The sequence below is a fragment of the Zootoca vivipara genome, chromosome 15, assembly GCF_965207765.1.
Source record: "Zootoca vivipara chromosome 15, rZooViv2.hap1.1, whole genome shotgun sequence".
NCBI classification, from domain to species: Eukaryota; Metazoa; Chordata; class Lepidosauria; order Squamata; family Lacertidae; genus Zootoca; species Zootoca vivipara.
The window spans coordinates 28,101,159-28,114,987 of record NC_142598.1 but is presented as its reverse complement, the minus strand read 5'-3'; the positions used below and the strand labels follow the sequence as shown (position 1 = coordinate 28,114,987).

At 40.4% G+C, this 13,829-nt stretch overlaps 1 protein-coding gene across 11 annotated transcripts in view; it reads right to left on the bottom strand.

Moving 5' to 3' along the window:
- PALM2AKAP2 (PALM2 and AKAP2 fusion) overlaps positions 1 to 13,829 on the bottom strand; it is a 228,989-nt gene that overhangs the window by 33,175 nt on the left and 181,985 nt on the right. For 2 of the 11 annotated variants that reach the window (XM_088658381.1, XM_035097043.3), the window contains exon 1: positions 356 to 486. The exons of the other annotated variants lie outside the window; for them this stretch is intronic. The gene's annotated coding sequence lies outside the window, so the exon portion shown is untranslated. Of the gene's footprint in view, positions 1 to 355; positions 487 to 13,829 lie in introns of those variants that run through there. 11 annotated transcript variants of the gene reach the window in all.

Sequence of the window (13,829 nt, the reverse complement as noted above, 5' to 3'; positions counted from 1 at the left end):
TCAGAAACGGGTCTGCAATCATTTAGAGATCTATTTCTCCTAAAATATTACAGGCTACTTCTGAAAATTGCATGTTGCAAAGGCGCAGAGTATTTCCTCCACTCGTGCAAACTTCATCTAACTGATTAATTTTGGTTGGGACAAGCAAGAAGTGTCTTAAGTTATTAAGGCAGGAAAAGGAAACACATGCATTTGCAACCGTTACCGCATAGTTTGCAGTAGACGGAATTCTTTTAAACCTCAAGCACACTGCCTGCAACCTTTATGATAAAATGCACTCTTCGGAGCAAAACACTTAATGACAGGACAACCTGTGCTGTCTATAGTTAGGAAAGAATAAGAAACAGGAGCTTACCTCACTTGATGCCTAAGATCTTTGAAGCAGAAGCGTGCCTCTCCCACCCCCCACCCCCTACAAAGACTCCTTTTTTAGCTCATTGGAATCAAATTCCTTCTCTGCCTCCTTATGGGACTGTGATGTCAGAAGGCTGAGGGCTGGTTTACAGAAAGGGAAAGAGAGGGGGAGAGAGCATGCACAAGCTCCCCCCCCCATTCAATCCATTCATACAAAGAAATGTTAGAAAGTAAATGTCAGGCTGAGTCTCTGCAAAATAGGAACTTCTAGCAAGGCTCATTCTGCCACTGACATCACTTTCCACCTCCCCCAGTGGCAGTCGTTTCAGCTCCATTTGTAACCAAACACAATTGAAATAAAACCCAAACCATAATATTTCAAGGTTTGAAAGTATCAACTTCAGTTTTCAGGATGGTAAAGTGATGTAAACTGTCTAGCAAGAACAGCCAGCATGGCATCCTCCAGATGTTGGACTACAACTCCCATAATCTCTGATCATGCTGAGGCTGATGGGAATTGTAGTTACAGGAGACTGTATCTGCCACTGGTTTTGCCACCTTTATAAAACATTATAATGTTATAAAACAAAACAATTATGTCCCCTATTGAATGCAAATACATTCTACACTGACACAACTTAGATATACTTTTTTAATATGTTAAACCAGAGCTTTGTAAACTTTTAATGTCGGTGACACACTTTTTAGACATGCATTGTTTCACGACACAGTAAGTTTTGCTAGCAAACCAGAGGTTAAACTAACCCCCTTCCAGCCCCTGGAGGAGCGTGGGGAGTGTTTGCACGACACACCTACACACTGCAGCACACTACACACAACTAACGTGTTGTGACATGCAGTTTGGAAGGCTATGTGTTAAACGGTCTATCAATCAATCAATCAATCAACCTGCTTAGCCGGACAATTAGAATTTGTGGTGCCACTGAAAGCCCAAGTCTATTTTTTTTTGTCAAAAAGCATGATGTTACCATGTATAAATGGACTGCAGCCATGAAAATCACATCATTTTGTTATGTTACATTTAGAAAGAGTCATGGGGGAGGGGGGCAACTGCAGAGTTATCCTGTTGCAGCCCTGATTCACAAGATTGTATGAGGATCCTAAAAGTATACAGTACTGAAAGATGTAAAAAGAAAAGAAAAAATGCAGGCCGAATGCAAAAAGAATAATAACCTAGCAGTGGTGGCAGTATATGAAGCCAAAAAAATGTTAATGTTATTTTAATACACTGAGGGACACTTTCTTACAAGGCATGTAAGAGAACCGCCTCTCCCCGTATAAACCAACCTGGACTCTGTGTTCATCATGTGAGGCCTTTCTTCACGAGAGGTCCGGAGGGCGGCAACACATGAACAGGCCTTTTCTGTATTGGCTCCCCATTTGTGGTATGCTCTCCCTAGGGAGGTTCACCTGTCACCATCATTATATATTTTTAGGCGCCAGGCAAAAACGTTCCTCTTGAAGCCAGGCCTTGAGCTGATTAATATTCTACAGCCTTTTAAATGTGCTTGGGATGGCATTGTTTTGTTGCTTCTGTTTTAACTTCCTTGGATGTCAAACAGCATAGTTCCTGGATGTCGCAAACCCGGAAGTGACTGTTCCGGTTTGTGAACTATTTTTTGGAAGCCGGGGCTTCCGATTGGCTGCAGGAGCTTCCGCCGTGCTTTGGTTTTTGAACGTTTTGGAAGTCGAACCGACTTCCGGAATGGATTCCATTAGACTTCCAAGGTACAAATTATTTGTGCTTTTATCTAGTTTTTTGTCCTGTGAACTGCCCTGAGATATTTAGATGAAGGACGGTATATTAATCGTAATAATAATAATAATAATAATAATAATAATAATAATAATATTTACTCAGAGATGAGTAAAACCCTGTTCAAATACAGCTTACTCCTAGTAAGCATTTTTAGGATTGCCACTTAAATGTAACTCCTCATGCAACTTTTGTATCATGATAGCGAACCACATACAAAATTGTAATTGCTGTTCAAAATTCAGAGCAAATGTGCAGAGTGGAGATTGGCAAAACAAACAAACAAACAAACAAACAAGAAAACAACAAGAAAAGATGCTGGTTCCTCCTACTGGGCCGTGTTACTGAGAAAAGATGAGGTCACAGCTTTTATGTGTTTTTAAAAGGTGAAAGCCCCAACTTACACACCTGAACCCTTCTCAGTTTATGGTTATCAGGGCACCTAACTTAGTATGATATAATAATCATAATTTATTATTTATACTCCGTCCATCTGGCTAGGTTTCCCCAGCCACTCTGGGCGGCTCCCAACAGCATATTAAAAACACGCTAAAACAGGTGTATACAAATCATAGTATGAGGGCATATCTACATACTAGTTTTAAGTGGTGTTGGGTGCTGCATCTTCTCTCGGCTCCTCCAACTTTACTACAGTTCCCAGGATTCCCAGAGGAGAGGGAATGAATGCCAAGCCAATTTAAATCTGTAGCGAGTGTCGGCTAGATGAGCAAAACAGTGTGCATATACCGTTCCTTGAAAATAAAGGCTATACAATTCAGCAAAAGCCAGGGAAACTGAAGCATTCATTGTTCCTAAGGAAATAGTTCACACAATGCAGTGTGTTCCAATAATTTATATCTAGCAAAACCAATTATGTGAAATCCCTGGGCTATAAATACAAGTTCAGAAGAGAACAAAAAAAATCCCTTTTATTTCCAGTGCCCATTATTTGTTGCTCATTTTCAGGCATAAGAAAATGCCACCCCGGTCTGGGGTGGCAGGCAAAACAATCCAATGCAACAGCGGGTTTTCCAAAAAGGAACTGCCCTCGATTGCAAGCATCCTAAAGGTGCCTGAAGTCAGTTTAATGGCACAGGAAACCAGGCCATCAAGACATTTACATGCTAATGCAATTATGGGGTAGACTGGAGAACACAAGCCTCTAGAGAATAGCTGTAGATGCTACATTATTTTTTGAGGGGTGGGGAGGGGAGAAAGAGAGATCGTCCCTGTATATTCTTTCCTGCAAATCAGTCTATTTGCACTGAATCTGAAATGGCATTCATACAAGTAAAAAAAACAAACACATGTATGGAGAGCTAGTGTTTTCAGAATGAAATGTGGTATACATTGTGCAAAAACACCACTGGAACCATTAACTGAATAATAGGATTTCCCTATAAATAGACATATTTTGCAACATCCTATATGGTCTTTCTCTTAACATGAACATTAAATCTAATCTCAGGACTGAAAAAGCAAGATGGAGACATATCACAGATTAACCAAGAGTTATATTTAGATATATTTTTTTAAAAAATGTTTCATTTTATAATCAGGTATCAATCAGTGTTGCTTGTTATTCTGAGCTACAGATTGCTTAGGCTGAGATTCTATGCACAGTTACTTAGGCATAACCCCCATGCATTTCAATGGGACTTGTTTCTGTGTGAGCAAGTATTTATTGGTATTCTCGTCATCACTTGCCTTCTCTTCTACATTTTCAAGTTGAGTGTTAGTCTGAATACTCAGCAGGATTGAATGCTAAAGCCTCTCCTGAAACGACCTACTTCAGGTGCAAGGTTGAATACTTCGCTGTGGGCTGAGGGAGAACCTCCTTGCACATAGAAAACTAGGGTATCAGGGATAATGCTTTAGTTATATAAACCTTATAACTGCTACAGTAACCATAGGATAGACAGGGCAAGATAGGATAGTAGAGCATCCAGGTTAATTTCCACTAGAAAATCTCTGTACTGCTACTTAGGGGAAAATATTATTATTATTGGGTAGCATTCAATTGAGTTTTATTCACGGTAAACCTACTGAAATTAATGAACATGACTAACTCGGGTCATTAAATTTCAATAGGTCTACTTCTGTGTAAAAGTTAAGTTGAACTGAATACCAGTCAATACTGTTGAACCAGTCCCAAGTTGTTAATGCAGTGGTCTCAAATTATTATTATTTTGCTGCTACTGACATCTTGCAGCTTTTATTCATTCTGAAGGCAAGATGTGCCTTAAAATGGGATTGGCAACAGATCATGACTTTATGAACTCAGCTATTACTAGTGGTGGTGGTACAAAAATCAACTGAAAGATTGAATTAGCATCACTTGTATATTTATTTTTAAAATATATATCGCTTAGTACCTTAAGCATTTTACAAAATAATAAATACCGTATAGATAATGTGGTACAAACTAAAACGTGGTGCAAATACAGTGCAATAAGAAATATTAAAATCCTAAAAATACAAAAACATAGCAGCACATCTTTTAGAGTCAGTTATCTGCACTGGAAATAACAACAAAATAACCTTCCACATTGGATTTTCCATCCCCATCTACAATGCAAGCACATCCTGGGTTCCAGCTTCCGAACCTACTTCTATCTATCGTTACATATTTCATTTGTAGCATAAAAAGGACTATTACATTTTTTGCTCAGGCTATGAAGATCACCTTTCACCAACACACTTGTACAATGAAGAAGAAGAAAAGGCAAATAACTGCCAAGCAGAAATTTTCTTATAATGCGAGCTATGTTTTGGCAAGCTCTAGCTTTTGTTTGCTTGTCTTAACCAAAAGTACAAAGAGCCACAAGAAGCGCTGTAAAACAATATGCTATTAAAGTGATCCATTCAACTAAAACAAATGTTTCCTGTCCCATATGTCTCATGTGTTTATTTTATCAGTGAAAACTAATATTCTGATTATGCAATAAGATAGCAGCAGGCTACAATCACTCTAACAGGAATTTCTTCTTCCCAGGTCAACAGTACATTCAAGGGGAAAAAAATATTTCTGGTTTTACGGATGGGGTGGGGTGGGGAAATGTAGTTGCTTTTAGTTCTACATGTCTAGGAAATCACTTTATGGATATTTACTGCTGCATAGAATGTTGGTGTGAAACTTGCACCATTACAGAGAACCAAATTTGTGAGAAGCCCCTATACAGCCATGAAGTATGAATAAGCATATCCTGTCCTGTGCCTTTGAATCCCCACCCACCCATTGGCTTGACAGAGCTGACCCCGCCAGGCCTTCTTTAGTGTAAGTTTAGATTCACTAGGAAAGTGCAACTAGCCTCATAGTGGTTTTTGGATTGGCCAAAGAGACAACTGCCATCAAACATGGGTCTCATTTTGCCATCGGGTCAAACACCCATCGGTTTTAGGAAGAAGACTGGCTCCTATGGGCTTCAGATTCCCATAAATATGTGAACTTTTACCCTCAAGCTTTTGCATTCTTGGGAAGCATGTGATCAGAAGTCCCAAGATGGTTCCTCTCAGAAATTTGTCTCTGCAAGGAACTTGGCCAACTAAGTTAGATTGGCTTTAGTAATTTCATTTACAAGCCTAATTGTTACCTTCTATTAAACTTCTACTGTTAACCCTTCCCAATATAATTTATATTTAGACATCTGGCTATAGTGATTTTAAAAGGCAAATATCTGGAACTTCTCATCAATTTCCCCCTATATGCTAAAATGGCATGGCTAGCCTACGTTTTGTGTTCTAAAGACACTTCACGAGTTTTGGTGATGGTTTTGGGCTGGGAACTTAAGTCCAAAGCTCCTCTCATTGTTCATTTATTTTAGAGCTGGTTTTAGAAGGCAGGGACTTGGGGGAAAGGACTCAAAAACTTCCCCATATGGCAGGAGGTCCGTCCTGTCTGGTGGCAACCTACTGTAATTTTGTTTTGCTTTGAGGAAACCCGTTTACAGAAAAAGGAGCGGTCCCTGATTCACAACACAATTTTACTTTACTTTTCTTAAGTAAACCTCTGCTTCGTTAGAGGTTTAGTGCTCCACATAGCACGACTCATGGGTCTTGGCACTCATCTAGCCTGAAGAGAAACTAAGTATCTAGTGAAGTAAACTGTTTTGCAAGATAAAAAAACATTTATGGCATGTGACATGACATTTTCAGTCAGCAGCAGAAGTTCCCCAGAGAGCTTATTTGAACAGAAACTTAAAGAGAGCATCCAAGTTCCTTTTTGCACTCATTGACACATCCATAGTTCTAGTTACAGGTAGGTAGCCGTGTTGGTCTGCCATCAAAATATTTTTTTCCCCTTCCAGTAGCACCTTAGAGACCAACTAAGTTTGTCATTGGTATGAGCTTTCGTGTGCATGCACACACAAACTCATACCAATGACAAACTTAGTTTGACACTTCCAGTGCAATTCTTTTCCAAGTACTTTGAATGTGTTGAGACTGACTAATGCATTGTTTAGTTCAGGGGTCAGCAACCTTTTCCAGCCATGGGCCGGTCCACCGCCCCTCAGACCATGTGGTGGGCTGGACTATATTTTTGGGGGGAAATGAACGAATTCCTATGCCCCACAAATAACCCAGAGATGCATTTTAATAAAACAACACATTCTACCCATGCCAAAACACCAGGCAGGCCCCACAAATAACCCAGAGATGCATTTTAAATAAAAGGACACATTCTACTCATGTAAAAACACGCTCCGCGGGCCGGATTGAGAAGGTGATTGGGCTGCATCCGGCCCACGGGCCTTAGATTGCTTACCCCTGGTTTAGTAACATGGCAGAGATCACCATAAAGAATGAATGCAACCAAAAAAATGGATTACAGAAAAACAAGTCATCCTTTTATTTACACCACAGATTGGCAACCTGTGCCTTGGCAACCGCAAGTAGTCCTAGCTTCATTTTATGTGGTTCTTGATGTTTCCAAAAAAAAACCTCTCCCATTCTTGCATCCCCGCCTGTCCATTTCCTCCTTCGTCTTCTTTGGGGGGGGAAATAATTTTCTCCTATAACTCTCTGAAAACGAATTGGTATGTGGCATGTAGTGCCCAACAGATTCTCCTGAGAGCATGTGTCCCTCAGAAAGGGAAAATGATTTCACCTGATTTACACTGCTATTGTACATTCAAAATATACACTTATTCACCATTGTGAAGACAAATAAATAAAAAAAATCTTTGCAGTCCTGCATTTCTGTTACCAACTGTGTTTTCCAAGACTTTTCATAGTCTATTAAAAACTATTAATTTTTAAGTTGGCTTAAACTTAAAAATTAAACAAAAAGTGCTACTTCTTATTGCACATGTAATATTTAAAGAGTTACATAGGACATGTTCTCCTTGCCTAATCATAGCAGGTTAATGTCAACCCCCAAATATGCCCCATCAATTAATTGCATTGTCCTTTAATTAAAAACATACATGAAGCATACACAAACATGGTAGGATCTAAACAGATGAAAAGAACTAAAAGCAAGTTTTATGTCGTACACCCCCCTGAAATCTGATACGATGAAGGTCACTAGAACCATGCTTGAAAGAAATAAAGTACAGTAAAATATATTGGGTGGTACCGAATATTAGTCTTACTCAGAACAGGCCCAGTTAAAGCAATGAACTTCCATTAAGCTGGTCTAAACCTCTCCCTAGTTTGTGGGTGCAAGGGGGACTGGGATGGCTTTGCATCAAAGCTGTTTCCTGATCATCCCCTGGCATGCAACCCCTATCCTCACTGTATTCCTTGCAACAACCCTATAAGGTTGGTCTGTATTACAGATGGGAGACTCAGAAAGTGTGGCCAAGAACTTCCCAAAGGAAGTATGCCACTTACTTATCTAGTGATTTCTAAGCTTAGCTGAAAAAGTGAACTTCAGATCTCCCAGATCATATTTATGCAACAACAACAACAACAACAACGAATTATTTGCCACCCATCCGACCAGGTTGCCCCAGCCATTCTGGATGGCTTCCAACAAATTATAAAACGACAGTAGCACTATCTTTTTACTTGGGAGCAAACTTGCTTCTGAGCAGACTAGCATAGGACTGCACAGTTAACCACATGATCTCCCAGTCACTCGCCACGTTAAACATCAAGACTTTTCCAAACTTTCCTGCCCCCCCCCAATTCTAAATGTATATATATATCAGCACTACTGTTGCAATATATATCTTTCTTCCACATGGCCTCAAGGTAATCTGATTTAGAAGGCGGGTGGAGTATTAAACAATTTAAGGAACTGAGAAGTATTCCCTTCTCAGACACTGCCATGCAGTGTGAACTGGAATGGGAGACTTTGCAGTGCCTCAGGAGTTTTTCCAGACTGCTGCTCCACCCACCTCCCCTGTCTTGGAGCATTGTAGCAGTAAACTATGCAGGAGAAAGCAAGGGAGGAGGAGGAGGAGGAGGAGGAGGAGGTGGCAAAGGAAGAAGAGGAAAAAGAGGAGGAAGAAGAATCCAACAAGCACTGGAGTGTGTGCGTGTTGTGCAACAAGTGCTCTTTCAGAAGTTCAGTACAATGCTGATCTTGCTATTCCCTAGTCTTCCATTTGGAATTGTAGAAATTGCCACAACCCAGGCAACCCAACTCTTGGCAACTGGCACAGTGGAGCCTTACCCAACCTGGTGCCCTTAAGATGATTTGGAATACAGAACCACCATCATCAGCCCCAGCCAACATGGCTAGTCAATGGGGATGATGGGAGTTATACAAAACAACAGGAGGGCGCCAAGTTGGGGAAGGATGCTCTGGAATATCACCAGTACACTCCTGCACAAAACTCCTAGGCATGAACAGCCATTGGCTTATCTCACCTTTTACCTCTCTTGAGCCGCAGGGAACCACCAGCCAACCAATGGTAGTTCTTGACATCCTGTCACACTGTCAACTGACCAAGAAACAGAACCCTGCATAGGTCAGTGCAGATGAAAAGGTGATGCTACACATAAAGCAGCAGGCTATTGATTCTCCAATGGCCAATGCCACCAGGGTCAGGAAGCTAGTATAAGTCTCATTGTCCACAAGGGCACCCCTTAACTTTCTCTTACGTACGTGAATACTTGCTGGTCATTCCTATGGGTGTGTGTTAAGCACTTGGGGATGCTAGCATGGGCAATGACAAAATATATTATTTTCACAGACACAGGATGGCCTGGCTTTCAGTAACTGGGGGTTCTATGAGTCTGCGCACAGCAGCCCACCCTCCACAGCATCCCCTTAACACATGAAAACTTGACACAGACCCTGCCTGTCAAAATGATGGAGATTTCTCTGTTGAAACCAACAGAACATAATAAAAACTTGCAATAATCAGAGCTGGTGGGGGATGCGATGCTGTTCTGGAATCTGAAACATTTTGTTTAAATCCTTGGCACAATGAATTATAAAATTAAAGTATTAGGTTAAAACTTCTTCCCCTTTAATAACACTGCTCCTCATTTACATTTCAGATAGGGGTCGCAGTTTTGTCAGTTTGTATTTGCTTGTGTGTGTATAATCAGTCTTTTCGATATTATATAAACATATAATTGTTGCAAAATCAAAACTGGAAAGAAAACTGGTTTATACATCACACTCTTAAACAACAACAGCAACACCAACACCACCACCACAGGCCAACAAATGTTTTACACCATTCAGAAAATATTGTGATTTCAGACAGCACAAAGCAAATTATTTTCTTACCCTCAAATCTTGTTCCATCGAAAGGCAGAGTACCTGCCATGGCGCTGTGTACCTAAACATCTTTGGCAAGTTCACCAAACAAATGGCAAAAGGCACACTGAGTTTCTCAGCTACTTGGGTTGGTTTTCATTGGGAGCATTTAACACAAGGAAAAAGAGTTGAAGTTATATTTCTCAAAGGTCTCTCGGGCTTGAATTATAAGCTGCAGTAACAACCATCACACTTGCACCCAGAGGAACTGAATAAGTAATTCACTAAGAGGCTTTTTTTTCCTGGGAAGAGCTTAGCTCAAACTCAATTAGCAAAAATAGGATGATAACCTCTGAAGCTCCCACTTCTCCAAGCTGTAGTTTGACAATAGATTGCATGGGCCAGTTTGGATATCATGATAAAGCATAATTCCTTTTGATGGGGGATAAGCTGTGGCCAAGTCTTGAGCTCAGGCAATCTTCCCACTCCTTTTCCGCCATGGTCCAAACTGTAGTTAATATTAAACTATGGTTTGCTTCAAACAAGCCAACTCCAAACTCTGGGTTATGAAGCTGACTTATTTGAACAAACCATTTGAACAAGCCAATGGGGAAAGCCAGTGCTGCACACACTCAGAGAAATTCTTGGCACCTCTCCTCCAACCCTGATATCCAATTCAATTGTGATGATATTTACATACTTTTTTCGGGCGCTATGGCAACACCTGTTATACAACTTCATGTACATTTTCTGGTACAGAGAAAGGCCAAAAGTATGACTAAGTTTTGGGTTGGGCCCATGGTTCTAAGATCTGATTCACCTTAGTTTTGGAGGTAGTATTGAAGTGGGACTGGACAAGACAGCTGGTTAGTGAGGGGGTGGGGTTTACCAAGAATGACAAATAGTATCCCCCCTGCCCCGAGTGACAATTGTGTCTATATGCCAGCAGTGCGGGGGGGGGGGGAGAAGTCAAGACAATCCTACCCATTACGAATGCAGGAAACAATATCCTGAATTACATGGCATAAAATCCTTGCCCCTACTGCCCCACGAATCCCAATACAGATACGATTCTTTTCATCCTTTCATTTCTGGCAGCTATGGGAGCAAATAACATTTCCCCTCTCTTCAATTCCTGTTTCAGGGCATTTTCCCAGCATGCCACAAGTGGCTGTTTTCAGAAAAGGGAACATACAAACATTCAGTTGGGGTTCAACAAGGTTCATTTGTAATACAACAGGGAAGAGGTCACTGTAGTCTAGAGTAAGGATGGAAAAAATCTTGTCAATTTTGGTTCTCTCGGTTTCTCATTTTCCCAGTCTTCAATTCGTTTCTCCACATTTCTACAGCAATTTGCAGACTGTCTTTTAAAAAAAAAATCATCGCAGAAATTCTTCAGCATTTTAGTGTGTGTGCCTCCTAATAAAAACTTTTTTTTTGGTATGCAGTTTAGAGTAATGCACAGATATATATTTTTTGGAAGTGAGTTTTCCTGATATAATGCATTTTCATATAATATCTTCACTAATATATTCATTTATATATTCACTTCTACCTAACATATGCATTTTTGTAAACACTGGTTGGTTAGAGAACTGCATTGCAGAATTTGGATAATTGCGGGTTTGAAAGGCACTATGGCAGTTTCTGCAGAGCCTGCCTTCTCTCTCACTTATGCAGATTCATCTGAAACAGAACTAGGGAAAAAAAGTTTTGAAGTTTTGAGCTTGGGTTTGTTGTTGTTTAAAGATGACTACCTCTCTCTTTTTCCTTTTTAGAAATAGCTTGGTAATAAACACCCTAATCTACCAGCAGCTGGTTAAGAGTTTAGACATTCTTAGCACTACAGAGACAACATTCCATGCCAGCCTATTCATTATTGAAGGCAGATGCAAGCAATGTGCCTTCATGGAGCACTTTTGCATAAGCTTTCCTAGCTTTCCTTTACAGTACAGTGGTGCCTCGCTTAACGAATGCCCTGCTTAACGAAATTTCCGCTTAACGAAAGGTTTTTTCTAGTGGAGGTTGCCTCGCTAGACGAATGCGTTTTACGAAAAATTTGTCTAGCAAATCGCGGTTTCCCATAGGAATGCATTGAAATTCAATTAATGCGTTCCTATGGGCAAAAAAAAAATTCAAAAAATTTCAATGCATTCCTATGGGATTCGCTAGACGAATTTTTCGTTATAAGAAAAGACCTGTGGAACGAATTAAATTCGTCTAGCGAGGCACCACTGTACTTGAAAAGAAAAACAGTAGCCCTCAGAGTTGCATCAAAAATGAGTAAAGAATTGTTTATATTCTTAGTATTTTTAAAGTAAGGTTCTCCAAGTGTATTTGACTGCAAAAATCAAAGTGATCATTAGGCAACAGTGTTGATTACAGCAAACAAATACAGGTGTCTTCTTGTGCTTTTATAACCAGCCCAAACATTGTATCTGCAGATTATGGACGGTCAAGTCATGCTCTTGTTTATGTAAAATGGATGCTTATAAGATAGCACTGATGGTGGGAGAAATTAGCCAAGGTCTTGGGGGTCAAGTTGTTAAATGTTCTCTGGCTATTTTCATCAGCAGATATTCAAGCATCTGCTATGCAAGGAATGGAGGGAAGAGTCTGAAGCAGTTCCCATCTCTCTGTTTACCCACAGGAACATGCAGCTGTTATGACCTCTTGACTCATCTCCATCCTTTTAAGGGAAAGGGCAGATAGTGTCTTCCTCTGGACATGGCACACAGTAAAGTAAATACTAAGGGACCAGATGCTAAATTGGAATAGGCCAAACATTTCATGTTGCTTGCCAGATAACTATTGAACTAAAAGCTCAGCAATAACTAACACAAATAAAGAATGTGCTTTTATGGATTATGAAGTTAAAAATTGCGAGTATACAAGGAAACTCCCAGATTCAGCAGGCCAAGTCCTATAACATTATACAGTCAAACCTTGGTTGTCAAACGTAATCCTTTCAGGAAGCCCATTCAGCTTCTGAAATATTCAACAACTGAGGCGCAGCTTCCAATTGGTTGCAAGAGCTTCCTGCACTCAAGCGGAAGTCATGTTAGATGTTCGGCTTCCGAAAAGCATTAGAAAACCGGAGCATTTACTTCCAGATTTTCAGTGTTCAGGAGCCAAAACGTTTGAAAACGGAACCGTTCAACAACTGAGGTTTGACTGTACAAGTTCCAGCAAACAGGGCTGCTTGTGTTATATATATGTTATACTTATAGTATAATGTATAACGTCTAAGTATATGTTATACTTATGCACATGTTCCCGTGAAAATGTAAACGTATGGAACACTCTCAATCAGGGCAAAAGGGCTGGGAGTACCTTGAGGGTTCTGGCCAAACTGGGACAAACTGTGGTTTGTCTAAGCAAAGCAAGATCAAAAGCATGGTTTCTAATCTTGAGTACTTTGGATAAAGTTAATTGATGCTTTTGAATTATGGTGCTGGAGGAGACTCTTGAGAGTCCCTTGGACTGCAAGACGATCAAACCTATCCATTCTGAAGGAAATCAGCCCTGAGCGCTCACTGGAAGGACTGATCCTGAAGCTGAGGCTCCAATACTTTGACCACATCATGAGCAGAGAAGACTTTCTGGAAAAGACCCTGATGTTGGGAAAGATGGAGGGCATAAGGAGAAGGGGACGACAGAGGACGAGATGGTTGGACAGTGTTCTCGAAGCTACGAACATGAGTTTGACCAAACTGTGGGAGGCAGTGGAAGACAGGAGTGCCTGACGTGCTATGGTCCATGGGGTCACGAAGAGTCGGACACGACTAAACAACTAAACAACAACAACAACAAACCCAAAATGCACAGTAAATAAATACTGTTTGAATTCTTGCACTTTTCTCCTCTCAGCAAAAAATCATTAGCAGTACAGGATGATCATTCAGAGAAGAACTAGGCAAAAGTCTGTGTATAAGCTTAGAACAACAGAGGGGATTCATCATAATCAGCACTCAAAACTGCATTTAGCACACACCCAGAAAAAAGCACATGCATATCTTGTGGTTCTGCAAATTTAAT